This window comes from Hemicordylus capensis, chromosome 1 (assembly GCF_027244095.1).
Source record: "Hemicordylus capensis ecotype Gifberg chromosome 1, rHemCap1.1.pri, whole genome shotgun sequence".
In the NCBI taxonomy this organism is placed as follows: domain Eukaryota; kingdom Metazoa; phylum Chordata; class Lepidosauria; order Squamata; family Cordylidae; genus Hemicordylus; species Hemicordylus capensis.
The window spans coordinates 64,366,861-64,380,287 of record NC_069657.1 but is presented as its reverse complement, the minus strand read 5'-3'; the positions used below and the strand labels follow the sequence as shown (position 1 = coordinate 64,380,287).

At 48.5% G+C, this 13,427-nt stretch overlaps 1 long non-coding RNA gene across 2 annotated transcripts; it reads left to right on the top strand.

The window, feature by feature from the left end:
- Positions 1-1,677: 1,677 nt before the first annotated feature.
- Positions 1,678-12,869, top strand: LOC128337621 (uncharacterized). 2 transcript variants are annotated; one of them, XR_008312336.1, is made up of 3 exons: positions 1,678-2,837; positions 12,125-12,216; positions 12,545-12,869. It is a non-coding gene; the product is annotated as an uncharacterized LOC128337621 (long non-coding RNA). The 2 variants fall into 2 exon arrangements; XR_008312335.1 differs by having other exon boundaries at positions 12,125-12,869.
- The last annotated feature ends 558 nt before the right edge of the window (positions 12,870-13,427 follow it).

The window sequence follows — 13,427 nt, the reverse complement described above, 5'->3', positions numbered from 1 at the left end:
CTCTAGTGTAACAGTAGACCTTGGGTAAGGAGAGAAATCACATCCCCTCTAGCTGTCATTACTTAACTTCTTATATCATTGAGTCCTAGCCTACTGAGACTAAGCAGGACTGACAAAACGTTAGAATATGAATTCCAAGGTCCACAAGTAACAAACTGGCAGATCTCACATGGCACTGGCACTTTGTTAGTCAGAATGTTGGCCACTGTTTCTTTCTGGAAAAAGTGAAAAACTGTGCAGTTAGTGTTTGAAGCAACCTGCTTAATGCCAGCCCAAGAAATTTTGCTTCCTGAAGCAGAGAAACAAATGATATCCTCTCCATTTTCTTCCCTGTCTTTTCCCCCTACTAAAATCACACACCCCCTTCTTTCCTTCTTCTTAATTCCTCCCCTTCCTTCATTTTCTATAAAATCTGCCTCTTTTCTCAATACCTGTTTAGGGAGCAAATGTGAAATTTAAGATTTCCATTTAGTTATCTTGCTGTAAGGTTACTAAGCAAGTTCACATAAAAGTGAATATGTGAGCAAATGCAACAAATGCCTGAAGAAGCCTGTGTTAACCTGCTTCATGGCAGAGCTGTCCTGGCTGCTTCCCATCCATGTACAAGACTTGATTCATACATGATATTTACTGTATCAACAGGGAGCTTTTGACAAGGACTCTACAACCAGGGGTCATTCCATCAAACTGAATGTCGGGACATTTAGGACCGACTACTTTTTCACACAGTGTGTAATTAATCTATGGAATTCTTTGCCATGGGATGTGGTGATGGCCACTAGTCTGGATGGCTTTAAAAAGGGGCTTAGACAAATTCATTGTGGACAGGTCTATCAGTGGCTACTAGTCTATAAGCCACCTCCAGCTTCAGAGGCATGATACCTCTCAATACCAGTTACAGGGGAGCAACAGCGAGGGCATGACCTCACCTCTTGCATGTGGGCTTCCTAGAGGCATCTGGGGGGCCACTGTGTGAAACAGGATGCTGGACTAGATAGGCCTTGTGCCTGATCCAGCAGTGCTGTAGTCCTGATCCAGCAGTGCTAAAAACTAATTGTGTTTTTAATTAGGAGACTTCCAGGCAGCAACAGCAGCAACTGCTGCCTGTATAAGTTCCACAAAGCCTTTCCCCTCAACTACTAGTCAGAGATCTTGACTAAACCCACAGTTGGCCAGCTAGTAAGATTGGGTGTGACTTATCTTTATGGGCATATATGCTTTTGGGTTTCACTTCCTCTTCTCCCACCTTCATGCAACATCTGAACTGAAGCCACTTTTTATTGTCTTTTTTCTAAGCTAAAACACCTAACATTTTGCAGCATTTCTTCATGAGGAAGATGAAAGAGCAGCTGCACCTAATATTTGTAGAGCTGGAAAAGGTGTAGAATTAAAGAGCTGGAAAAAGTGCCCCCAAATGCAACCAAAATGATCAAGGGGTTGGAGCACCTTCACTACAAGAAACGCTAAGTTGTCTGGGGTTATTTAGAAGAAAAAATAAGTGGGTAGGCAGATGAGCTTTATAAAATGAAACGCAGCATGGGGAATGTGGAGATATATATACAGACCATTTCCCATAACACTAGAACTTGGGGTCACACAATGAAATTGATTGGCAGTAGATTCAGTGCAGAAAAAATTCCCCTCCCCTTCGCCTTGTGCGGGGGGAAGGGAGTTTGTCTCAGCCACCCTGGACATGAGGCCCTAGAAGTGGCCTGATTGGCCAATTTGCAAAAAGGGGCGTGGTTTCGGCTGCAGCACGGTCGATCCACGCCTCTACTCTTCAGTTCTTTTCAGGATCTCATGAGGAAGGAGCTCTTTACTTGGGCTCCTTCCACTTAGGCCTGGGGAGGGTTCGCCCAGGAGCGGGTGTGGCAGTTCTCCAGCGGGTTCCTTCAGGTCCCGCTGTGCAGGGCATTAGGTAGACAAGTCTCCAGGCTTTGCAGAATACCAGCGGGGCTCTGTGGCCTGTGGGCCCGATCGCAGCCTTCTCCAGTGTCCTGTTCCGACATCTGCATCACGGCAGGGCTTTGGCCCTTTGGTTTGTTGCAGGCCCGGGAGGGCCGTGGGGTGGGGCATTTTGCAAGTTTTTCTACAGCTTTCTTGGCTCTCCTGATCTTTGGAAGGGGTTTCTGGCTGCTTTTGGGGGCCTTGTTGTGAGGGGTTGTTGCTGGGCTTTCGAGTTGGCTTCTGAGGTTTTTTCCTTGAGCTTTGGTATCCCCTGGGGGTGGCTAAGGTTTTTTCCCTTCGTGCAAACCTCTCCCACATCCATAGGGTTGCTCTGTAGAGCAAGAATTGGGGGTTGGCTTCTCCTTCTAATATTGGTTGAGGGCTTGTGGGTGTTTTCACGATGCCCAGGAAAGCTAAGGAGAAAAGGGGTGGGAAGCCTGTTAGGCAGCCCAAAGGCCCCCCCCTTCTTCCTCGGATGAGGATGATGAAGAAATGGCCCTTATTAGGGGCTTGATTGGTAGGATGGAGGCCTTGGAGAAGTCTCGCAGCGCTCCTTCTGATAAGGGTGCTGGTCCTTCTGGCGGGGTGGTGGTGTCCCTCCTCCCAAGGTGCCTCGCAGGACCAGGGGGGCTGCCCGGAATCAGCTTTTAAAATCACTCTCTAGTAGGTTGGAGGCGTTGGAAAAGGGGGGGGGGCAGCCGGCCCGGCTCCTCCCTCAGGTCCGCAAGATCCATCCATGCCTGATGACCTGGTTCCTGGAAGGCCTGCTCCCGTGGCTCCATTGCCGTCGCCTGAGGACCCGGCTCCTGTGCTGCCTGCTCCGTCGCTTCCACTGCCTGCTGCGCCGGTTGAACCTCTGCCTGTGGACCCTCGAGTACCGGTGGCCCCGGGTGAGCCAGCAGCACGTACACCTCCCAGCGGCACCGGCCAGTGGCCCTATGTACCCTGGCCGATGCCAGCGAGCGGGAGTTGGGGAGTACACTCATATTGGCCTCCTTATACACATCCTTGGGATTTAGGTCCCCCTGTTAGTATACTGGGGGTTACTGCTGGCCTGCAAGGGGCGGGTGAGCGGGTATGGACGGGCGCTGTGCCCCCGGGTACTCCGGTTGCCCCACCTGCAGGTGTGATCCCTAGCCCGGTTCCAGCGATTTCTGGTACCACCGGTCACTATCCCATGGGGATTCTCCCCGCCGGTTATCATACCCCATACGGTGGCATGGGGCTGCTGCTTGGTGACCACTTACTGCCTGCTACCAAGGAAAAGATTTTGAAGGGAGAGTATATTGACATTTTTAGTCTCCTTTTTCGCGAGCCAGGAGTAAAACATAAAGAAGGGGAATCCTTTAAGGACCACGAGGCCACTAAGCGTAAGCCAGTTGAGAAGATGTGGAATAACTGGTTGTCAGGATTTACCATTTATATGGGCGTCATAGTTCAGGCGCAGCCTGCCTGTGGCCCGGCGCTTTTAAAATAAATGGATATGATCCATAGGGCAGTGTCCGATTTTGCCGGCTCCTCTTGGATCCGGTATGATGAGAGTTTTCGCATGAGGGCTGCCTTGGACCCTTCCCTACTGTGGGACACCCCTTTACAGGAATTGTGGTTAGTTATTATGTCCCCGCCCCGCCCTGTAGAAGGGGATCGGTCAGACAGTGGCCACCTGTTATCTAGGGCAGCGGTCCCATCGACATCGGGCGGGGCTGGCCAGCAGTGGGTTCAACCCCACCTGGTCTGCTGGGAGTACAATACCCACGGTAAGTGTACCCGGTCCCCCTGCCACTTCAAACGCGCATGCGGCGTGTGTGGGGCCAAGCATCCTAGCTCTGCCTGCCCTAGGGCCAAGTTCAGTAGCTCAGGGTCCAAGTTCCGGCCCGGCAGCAACAACAAGAAGGGTGCCCCTCCTCCACCCCCTGCGGGGAAAGGGCCCCAGCCCCATCAAGCTTGATGTACTGGAGCTTTTGCTCCGGGACTATCCGGATCGGGTTGTGGCTGCCTATTTGAACCGGGGTTTCCAGGAAGGTTTTAGGATACCGTCTTCGGCCCGTTGTGGGCTTAGTAGCTCTCATAACTTGAGGTCTGTCATAGGTAAGGAACAGGTGGTTCTCAAGAAAATCAATAAGCAGGGGGCAGCTGGTAGGGTTTTGGGCCCGTTCGAGAGCACTCCCTTCCCAGGTTTGAGGGTCTCGCCCCTGGGGGTGGTCCCTAAGAAGGTACCTGGCGAATTTGGGTTAATTCACCATCTATCTCACCCTCGGGGGTCATCAGTGAATGATGGCATCCCGGATAGTTTGTGCTCAGTACGATACACATCTTTTGATGATGCTGTCTGGGTGGTTAGGGGCCTGGGACCAGGGGCCCTTATGGCCAAGTGTGATATCAAGTCCGCCTTCCGCTTGCTGCCCGTTCACCCCAGTGATTTTGAGCTGCTGGGCTTCGCCTTTGCCGGGCGATTCTATTTTGACCGTGCCCTGCCCATGGGCTGCTCCATTTCTTGCACAGCTTTTGAGGCTTTCAGTACATTTCTGGAATGGGCAGTGCAGCGGAGGGCGGGGCTTATATCCACCTCGCATTACCTGGTTGATTTTCTTTTTGTAGGGCGGGGCTATTCTGAGGAATGCCAGCATTTGCTTCGCTCCTTTATGGAGCTGGCGGACAAGCTGGGGTTCCCTTTGGCAAGGGACAAAATGGAAGGCCCCATCACGAGGCTCTCCTTTTTGCGGATTGAACTTGACTCAGTTGCTGGTTGTTCAAGGTTACCCCAGGAAAAATTGTTGGCCCTTCTGGACCTAGTTAGGGCAGCTGGCTGAGCCCAAAAAATTACCCTGAGGGATTTACAAGTGTTAGTGGGCCATCTTAATTTTGCATGTAGGGTGGTGGCCCCAAGTCGGGCATTTTTGCGGGGCTGTGTGATATGATGGCTGGCCTTCGGGCCCCCCATCATGGGGTCAGGATTACTGAGGGCGCTAGAGCTGACCTCTCCCTTTGGGAATCCTTTCTGTTGGGTTTCAATGGGGTAGCCTTTTGGAGGAATGAACTGTTAGTGGAGGCTGACCTACAAGTCCATTCCAATGCAGCAGGTGGAGTGGGTTTTGGGGTCTATTTTAGGGGTCGCTGGTGTGCGGCCCCCTGGCCCGTCGAGTGGGTGAGACAAGGGTTAGGTAGGGATCTTACGTTTCTGGAGCTTTTTCCTATTGTAGTTGCAGTGCACATTTGGGCCGACGAGTCTTCTAACTCGTTGGTCTGGTTCTGGTGTGACAACCAGGCAGTAGTGCAGGTCATCAACTCACAAACCTCTCGCTCCCGGAGGGTTATGGGGCTGGTAGGGGCCCTGGTGTTGCAGTGCCTCCGGGCTAACATCTTGTTCCGGTCCCGGCATGTTCCGGGCGTGCGCAACGACATAGCTGATGCTTTGTCTCATTTTCAGTTGCACAGGTTCAGACAGTTAGCTCCCGAGGCGGCACTGCAACCGGATCTCATGCCCGCCTTTCTGTGGCAGCTTGGCAGTTGGAGGCACAACAGGCCATAGCGGCGTCTCTGGCGCCCAGCACCGGAGCCAGTTATGCAGCTAAGCTTCAGGCCTTTTCCTTGTTTTGAGGATCTGAAGCTTTGGAGGAGGTTTGGCCTGTTCCAGTGTGCCAGCTGCAACAGTTCCTCGTTATGTTACGTAGGGCGGGGCGGGCTGTGTCCACGCTTGGCGGCTACTTAGCTGCTCTGGCCTTTACAGCACAGGTAAAAGGGGTTAGTGATTTTTCAGCGGATCCTCGGGTACGGCGCATGCTCGAGGGCTGGTCCAGGGAGAACCCGGGCAGCCTCGACTCTAGACGTCCTTTCACCATAGATTTGGTTGCCGCAGTGCTGCAGCAACTTGAGGCCTGCTGTGCTAACCAGTGGGAGGTAACTCTTTTTCGGGCGGCTCTTTTAGTCACCTTTTTCAGCGCCTTTCGTCCAGGTGAGTTGCTACCATGGAACAGGGGCTCCCCGAGGGACCGTTGTTTGCAATGTTCTGATTTGTCACTCAGTGACGGGGTGGCACAGCTTTTTCTACGCCGTTCTAAGACGGATCAACACGGTAAAGGGCAGTTGGTGCGCTTGGCGGCTGCCTCTGACCCTGGCATTTGCCCGGTGATCGCCTTGCAGCACTACGCGGCCCTCGGGCCTGCCTCAGCGGGGTGCCTGTTTGTCCACGCGGATCAGGCACCTCTTACCCAATACCAGTTCCTGGCAGTGGTAAGAAGGGCATTGGTTGCAGCTGGGGTGCCGCCTGAAGGGCTCACATTACACTCCTTCAGGATTGGGGCAGCTACTACAGCTTCCCGGTTGGGCCTACAAGAGGCTGTGGTATGGCGGATCGGCCGGCGGAAGTCCGTGGCGGTCAGGCGTTATGTGCACTGACAGCGGACTATATTATCTGGATTGATCGAATTTTCTTTTTGGCAGGTGCTGGTGGGGCAGCGGCTCCTGTACGGGTCCTGATCTGTGGCCATTCGTTGGTCTTTTGGGCCTTCAAGTGTACCAGCACCTCCCACTGGGGTTCACAGCTGGGGTTTGGACGAAGAGCCCTGGTGTATTGGTTGGGCATGCGGGGCATGCTGTGGAGTCAGCTGCTACCGGCCATTAAGGATCACTTAGCTAGATTCCCTGTGCCCACCGTTCTTGTCCTTCACTTGGGTGAGAATGACAGGCAGGCGGACTGGCCTGTCCATGGTGCAGCAAGCCGCCTCCGATTTGACCGTACTGCGCAGGTGGATGCCCGGGGTTCGTATCCTCTGGATCAATTGGCTTCAGCGCAGGGTTTGGCGCACTGCGTTTAATGGGTTTAAGTTAGAAAAAGCCCGGCGCAAGGTTTCGGCCGCCATAGGTAAGTTAGTTTTGGCGGCTGACGGGGACATCATTAGGCAACCTGATTTAGCAGCTCGCTTCCACGAGCTATATCGCCCGGATGGTGTTCACCTTTCCGAGGCTGGGTGCGATTTGTATTTATGCAATATTCGGAATCGGCTTGCTGCACTGTTGGATGGCATGGGGCAGGGAGGCCAAGCAAGGGCTGACCTCCCTGGGTGGCAGTAACAGTGCGGGCTAAGGGGTAAGTGGTTGGTTAGAGTATGGTGAGCACCCTTGGATATTGTAAGGTGGAATGGTCAATCGCTCCTTTGTAGCCTGTGCGGCACGGGGAGAAATTGATTGCCAGGAAACCTGCTTAAGGATTTCATCAACCTTTGGGCTGTGCGGTCCGGGGTGGGTGAAGACCTTGAGCTGTCCAGATCCCCTCTTCTCTGGAGGGCGGTTGGCTTTGAAGGAGACAGGTGGGGTATACCCGCTTGTTTCCTGAGCCAGGGTGTGTCGCCCATGTCAGGTGATGAATAGGATGGTAGCATCCTAGCTCACGCCTAGGGGCCCGCACTGTTCTATGTTGGTGATTAATCACCTGGTTTACAGTCTGCCTATGCCTATTTGTTTATTAATAAATGTGGCCCGTTTCATCCATTTAACATCTCTGTGTCTTCTTGGGCCGGGGTCTGGGGACAAGAAAGTATTTTTTCACACAATGTGTTAAAGGTCAGACCAATGCATGCATAGGTCTGTTAGCATGGATAGGTCTATTAAGCTGATAGTCAAAATGGCTAAAGGAAACCTTTAGTTTCAGATGCAGTATGCCACTGACTATCAATTGCTGGGGCAGACAGACAAAAATACGGGAGGACTATTGCTTTCACACACTGCTTGTGGGCTTCCTGAAAGCATCTGGGTGGTCACTGGAAACTGGGCTACATTGAACTTCTCCTCAGATGTTGTACCTACCCCCCACTATTCTTGTTTTGTTTGAGATGCAGTTAACAGAAGAGTGCACAATATTCTAAATCCACAGTGCATCTACATGCAAAAAGTCTGAAGTAAGAGAAGGGATGGATTCAGCTGATCAACTTGGTAAAGGGTTCAGTTTTTAATATGCCCTCATCCTTATGGAATGCACTCCCTGCTGAAATAAGAGCCTCCCCATCACTGACAATTAAAGACGCATCTGTTCACCCAGGCTTTTCATTAAATTCTGTTTTAATAGTTTTAACATTGTTTTAAAACATTGTTTTAGAATTTTAAATTGTTGCAGTGTTTTAACTTATTTGTTGTCATTTATTTTAACTAATGTTTTAAATTTTTTCAGTTGTCATTTATGTGTTTTAACTAATGTTTTGACTCTTCTGTTGTCATGTTGTTGTTGTTGTTGTTGTAAACTGCCCAGAGATGCATGTTTTGGGCAGTATAAAAATATGTTAAATTTAAAAATCCTATTCATTAATTCTTTCAATATATTTTTACACCTCCCCAAACATTAGTCTCTGGGCAGTTTATAGCAACACAAAACAAATTAAAATTTTATATATAATTCTCTTAAACATACCCATTGCTAATCCCATGTGTGGCAGCTCTTGCGAGAGTTCGCGAGCAGCTGACAGATAGGATAGCGACGGGGATGGGGAGAAAATAGCGATGCCTGCCACAGCGGGGAGGTGCCGGCTGCTGGGAATTGGCAGGCAGGTGGGAGGAGATGGTGGGCCGGCTTTCCAGCCGGCCTGCCAGCCAGAAAGCACAGGGGGTGAGAAACGGGTGTGGGGGAGAAACAGGATAGCCGGCCGGTCAGCCAGAAAGCCGGGTGGGTTGGCAGGGTTGGGCGGAAGACAGTGGTGGTGGGTGGGCCAGCCAGAGGCGCAGATGCTCTGCGCCCAGCTCAGCTAGTATAAATTAAAACCTTAAAACAATTTAAAACCACATGTATAGTTAAAAAGCTTGGGTGAATAAATGTGTCTTTAGACACTTTTTTTAAGTTGTCGCAGATGGGGAGGATCTTATTTCAGCAAGGAGCACATTCCAGACGGGGTGGCAACAGAGTCCCTGCATAGCCACCAGATGGGCTGGTGGAAACTGCAGATGAAACTCTCTGGATAGTCTCAATTGGCAATGGGGCTCATAGTTAAGAAAATGTTTTCTTAAATACCCCAGGCCTAAGCTGTTTAGGGCTTTATAGGTAACTATTTTTTTTTAGGCCCGTTAAATTAACGGGCGCTAGGAGAGTTTTGCGCTCCGCCTGTGGCCTCCGCGGCCGGGCCGGGCCAGGCCCACCGCCGCCTCTTCCCCCCCCCCCCCCCGCGACCCAGTCTCTGGCCGGGCCGTCTCCGGCCGGGCCACGGCCAGCCTCCATGGCCGGGCCGGGCAAGAGCTCCAAATTCTCCCTCCCACCCGGCTCTGGCAGCGCCGCCAGGCCTCGGCGGCGGCTCTGCCACCACCTCGGCCAGCTTTCCCTGCCGCCTCTTCCCCCCGCCCGGCTTCGGCGGCGCGGCCAGGCCTCAGCCGCACCGCGTCCTCTGGCCGAGGCGACGGCATCGCCACTGCCTCGCCCAGTTCCCCCCGCCGCCGCATACCCGGCTTCTTCGGGGCGGCCGCTTCTGGCCGCCCAAGATGGCCGCCGGGTGCTGGCGGTCGTGTCTCCCTTGCCCTGTTCTGGGCATGTGCTTTGCGCATGCCCAGAACAGCCCAGGGAGGCACGAACGCACGCCTTGGTGTCCGTCCACGGACGGACACCAAGGCTTTTATTAGAGAGGATAACCATCACCTTTTATTTTGCCCAGAAACTTACTGGTAGTCAGTATAGTTCTTTTAATATAGGAATAATATGGAGTCTTTGAGATGACCTGGAAACCAACCTGGCTGCCGTATTCTGCACCAACTGCAGTTTCCAAATATGCACAAAGACAGCCCTACATAGAGTGCATTGTAGTAGTCAAATCTGGAGGTACAAGCATATGTACTACTGTTCTGAGGTTGCTTATCTCAAGAAATAGATGCAGCTGAAGCCGACAGAAAGCACCTCTGGCCATTGCCTCAACCTGAAACACCAGTGAGATGTTTGGGTCCAAAAGCACTTCCTGACTGTCTTCCTGTTCCTTCTGGAGAAGTGGGACTCTATGGAGAAATGGCAGATCAAAATTGTCTCCTGAGTTCCAACCCCATACAATAAGTACCCCTGTCTTATTTGGATTCATTTTGTTGTCCCTCATCCAGCCCATCACTGCCTCCAGGCAGGTAGTTAGGAAGGTTATACATTCTCTTGATGATGTTGACATGGAGAAATAGATCTGGGCATCATAAGCATACTGAGCACACCCTGCACCAAATCTCTTGATGATCTCTCCCAGCAGTTTCATGTAAATATTAAAAAGCATTGCAGACAGTATGGAACCCTGGGAGACACCATATAAAACTTCATGTTTTGAAGCACAACAGACTCCAAGTGACACTATCTGGAATCTGCCCGAAACGTAGGAGCAGAACTACTGCAAAGCAGTGCCTCCTACTCCCAACCTTCTCAGGCAGTCCAGAAGGATACTATAGTCAATAATATCAAAAGCCATGGAGAGATCCTAAAGGACCAACAGAGTCACACTCAATTCTCCAATCACAGTTTCTATCAGGCTTACCATCTCCAACCCATAGCCCACCCAAAAGCTAGTTTGAAATGCATCTAGATAATCAGTTTCCTCCAAGACTGACTGGATCAGAAGGGGCATGAAATGTTGGGATGGGAGAGAAAGCAAAAGGGATTGCTTTGAGTGTGAGGAGCTGGGATTTTGGTGACTCTTGAGGGGAGGCCTTCCACTCACAGTCAAACAATCATCCATCTCCAGATCAGTAAGGGGCAGAATAGCTGTAAGGAGCAGAAAGACATGGGAGGCCTGCTATGCAGAAGCCTTAAAACTCTAGCTAGCAGCTGCAGGAGACCTTGAATGGCTGCCCTACACCATCTGGGCCACCAGATGTGTGCACACACATAGAGTAGAGGTGAGGACTGATCGACAAAGGGGTAATTAGTTTTATCAAAGTGTGGGAATGCGGAAGAGTAGTCAACTATAGAGTAGAAAAATATACGAATATGAATACAACAAATATTTATATACCACTTTTCAACAAAAGTTTCTGAAGTCGTTTACAAATAAATAAGTAAGTAAGTAAGTAAAATGGCTCCCTGTCCCTAAAGGGCTCACAATCAAAAAAAGAAACAAGACAGCCACCAGCAACAGCCCCTGGAGGGATGCTGTGCTGGGGATGGATAGGGCCAGTTACTCTCCCCCTGCTAAATAAAAAGAATCACCACTTTTAAAAGGTGGGTCTTTGCTCAGTTAGCAGGGGAAAACATGTTGGTACATGCAAGTGTTTATCAGGATTCTCTAATTCCATCTCAGATTCGACCTACAAGAACATGTGGCTTTCACTGGACACACTCATCTATGCTGATAGTGATTGATATGGTGTGGGAAATTACAGAGAATAATCCCATTGCCTAACTTGTCCTTCTAATTTCAATGGGACTCATTTAAGTAATGTTGCCTTGTTTGAATAAAAGTGGCTCTTAGCTAAGCAAGATTGTAGTGGTACTTCATCAGTTGTGAAACATAACATAATCAACTGTATCTCCAAAACTGCTGTCCATGTCTTAATGCAGATGCAATTGCATTTTCAGCATCAAAGTAGCAGGCATGGTACTAGTTGTGCAGCATCCTTTTGTGTGTATGGATGTCTCTAGACGAAGCCCATTCTGAGTTCTGGGCAAGTTTTTAAATGGAGTGTTCTGAAAAGAAAAAAACCAAATACTGGGGAGAGATACACAATAGATAGCACTGAAGAACTATTTTCTTCCATATGTGAATTTGATTGTTCATACGCATAACTCTACTCCAATAAAAAAAAGAAGGTTTGATGGAAAGAGGCCTTTTCACTGACCTTGTGTCGCTCCCTTGGAGGAAGAGGTCTGACAGGTAGATATATGGAGAGTTTGTTATTGTAAATTCCAGATCTTGTGATTATCTGTGACTCAACTTCTGGGTCTTTATCTGGAATTCCTGTGAAAGGTCAACCAGTATATTACTGCTTCTCTTCACCTTGTACCGACCCCAGCTTTAAAAATACACTTTACACAATACATGGCAGAGGGTGGGGGGATGAGAACTTCTTCCCTGAGCGGATCTGTGAAGGTGAATTAATGATGTAGGCAAATCTGAAAAAATTAGCCATTTGGGAAATATGCAATCTAGAATGGGGCTTTCCTGCTCTTCTTAGTTTGTCTTAAAGTAGCACACACAGAATATCAATATAATTTATATTATTACTTTTTATCATTTAATAGACCCCGACACCAAACTCTTCAAACATCTTATAAAAGAGATAATCACAAGAACTACAAAAGAGTGATCACCCGAGCTTTAAAGTGGAGCATAGGTAATGAATTGGCACCAGTTTTCATTACAGTGTGTGTGTGTATGTAAAAAGTGCAAAGGAACACCTGATCTATGGATATTTATAGAGCAGAGAATGTGTGCAGTTTTAAAAAATATGTATGGCTGATCCAGTCTTTAGCAGCTACAAGTAGCTCAAACACTTACTGTACATATAGTAAGAGGCTGAGCAAATAAATCAATCACATTTTAAACGAACATTTTTGGCAAAATCAAAAACGGCCCCCCATTTCAATTATATTTTGGTAGTTGCTTCAACATTGTTGGTTTCTTCATGGCCTTAATTCTGTTTTGACTTCATTTGCTATCAGTGACATCGGTGAAGTAGTCAAATCTAATTGCAGCCAAGCTGTGACATCATCACATTCACCACTTGTCTCCTTATTGGTTGGGCTTAACCTTAAGAGTATTGCAGGAAGAAGAAAGAAGCCCTAACCAGGAAAATTACAGTACCCTAAAAACAGAAGCTAGGAGAAACATTGACAAACAACAGGATGCAAAGAAGGTGAATGTTCACATAATTTAAAAAGAGGAATAATTTCTATCTACCACTATAAGTTATTTTTGAATGAAAATCACAATGGAAAATATGATGTACATTCCTAATAAAAATTTCCATTTCTATTTTGAATATTTGCCCCTAGAATAGAATATTTGTTTAAAAATATTTTTCTTATTGCTCTCAATTATTGTTGTGTTATTATTTCATTAACTTAAAATTTGTAGTTATCTGACTTGTGAGGCATTTAGTTTGAAAGGTGGAATAGAAATATATGATCAGGAATCATCTTGGGTTTGTTTTCAGAAACAAACCTTGCAAAGTTTGGGGAAATTCAGCGATATTTCAATGATGAAATTTAATTCTGGTTTTCTGTGGGAGGGTTGCTTTTATTACTCACTGAAAGTCTTCAGAATTGGGTGGGCTATAAATCTAAATGTATAAATAGATATCATAGTTTGTAATATTGCATGGAGTCAGTGGTCAATAACCTTAAATTACCTTCTTTTTTTAAAAGAAAGAAAAACATTCAAGTTTACAAAATAAGTAATAACCACAGCTTCTTCACATTACAGGTCATAGCCACTGTCAACTTTGACCACAATTAGTTCAAAGTCAGAGTCCAACAAACCCTCTTTCATATCACAAAATAAAGACTGAGTTAAGGTGCAAGGATCTCCTATATCTAGTCTTTT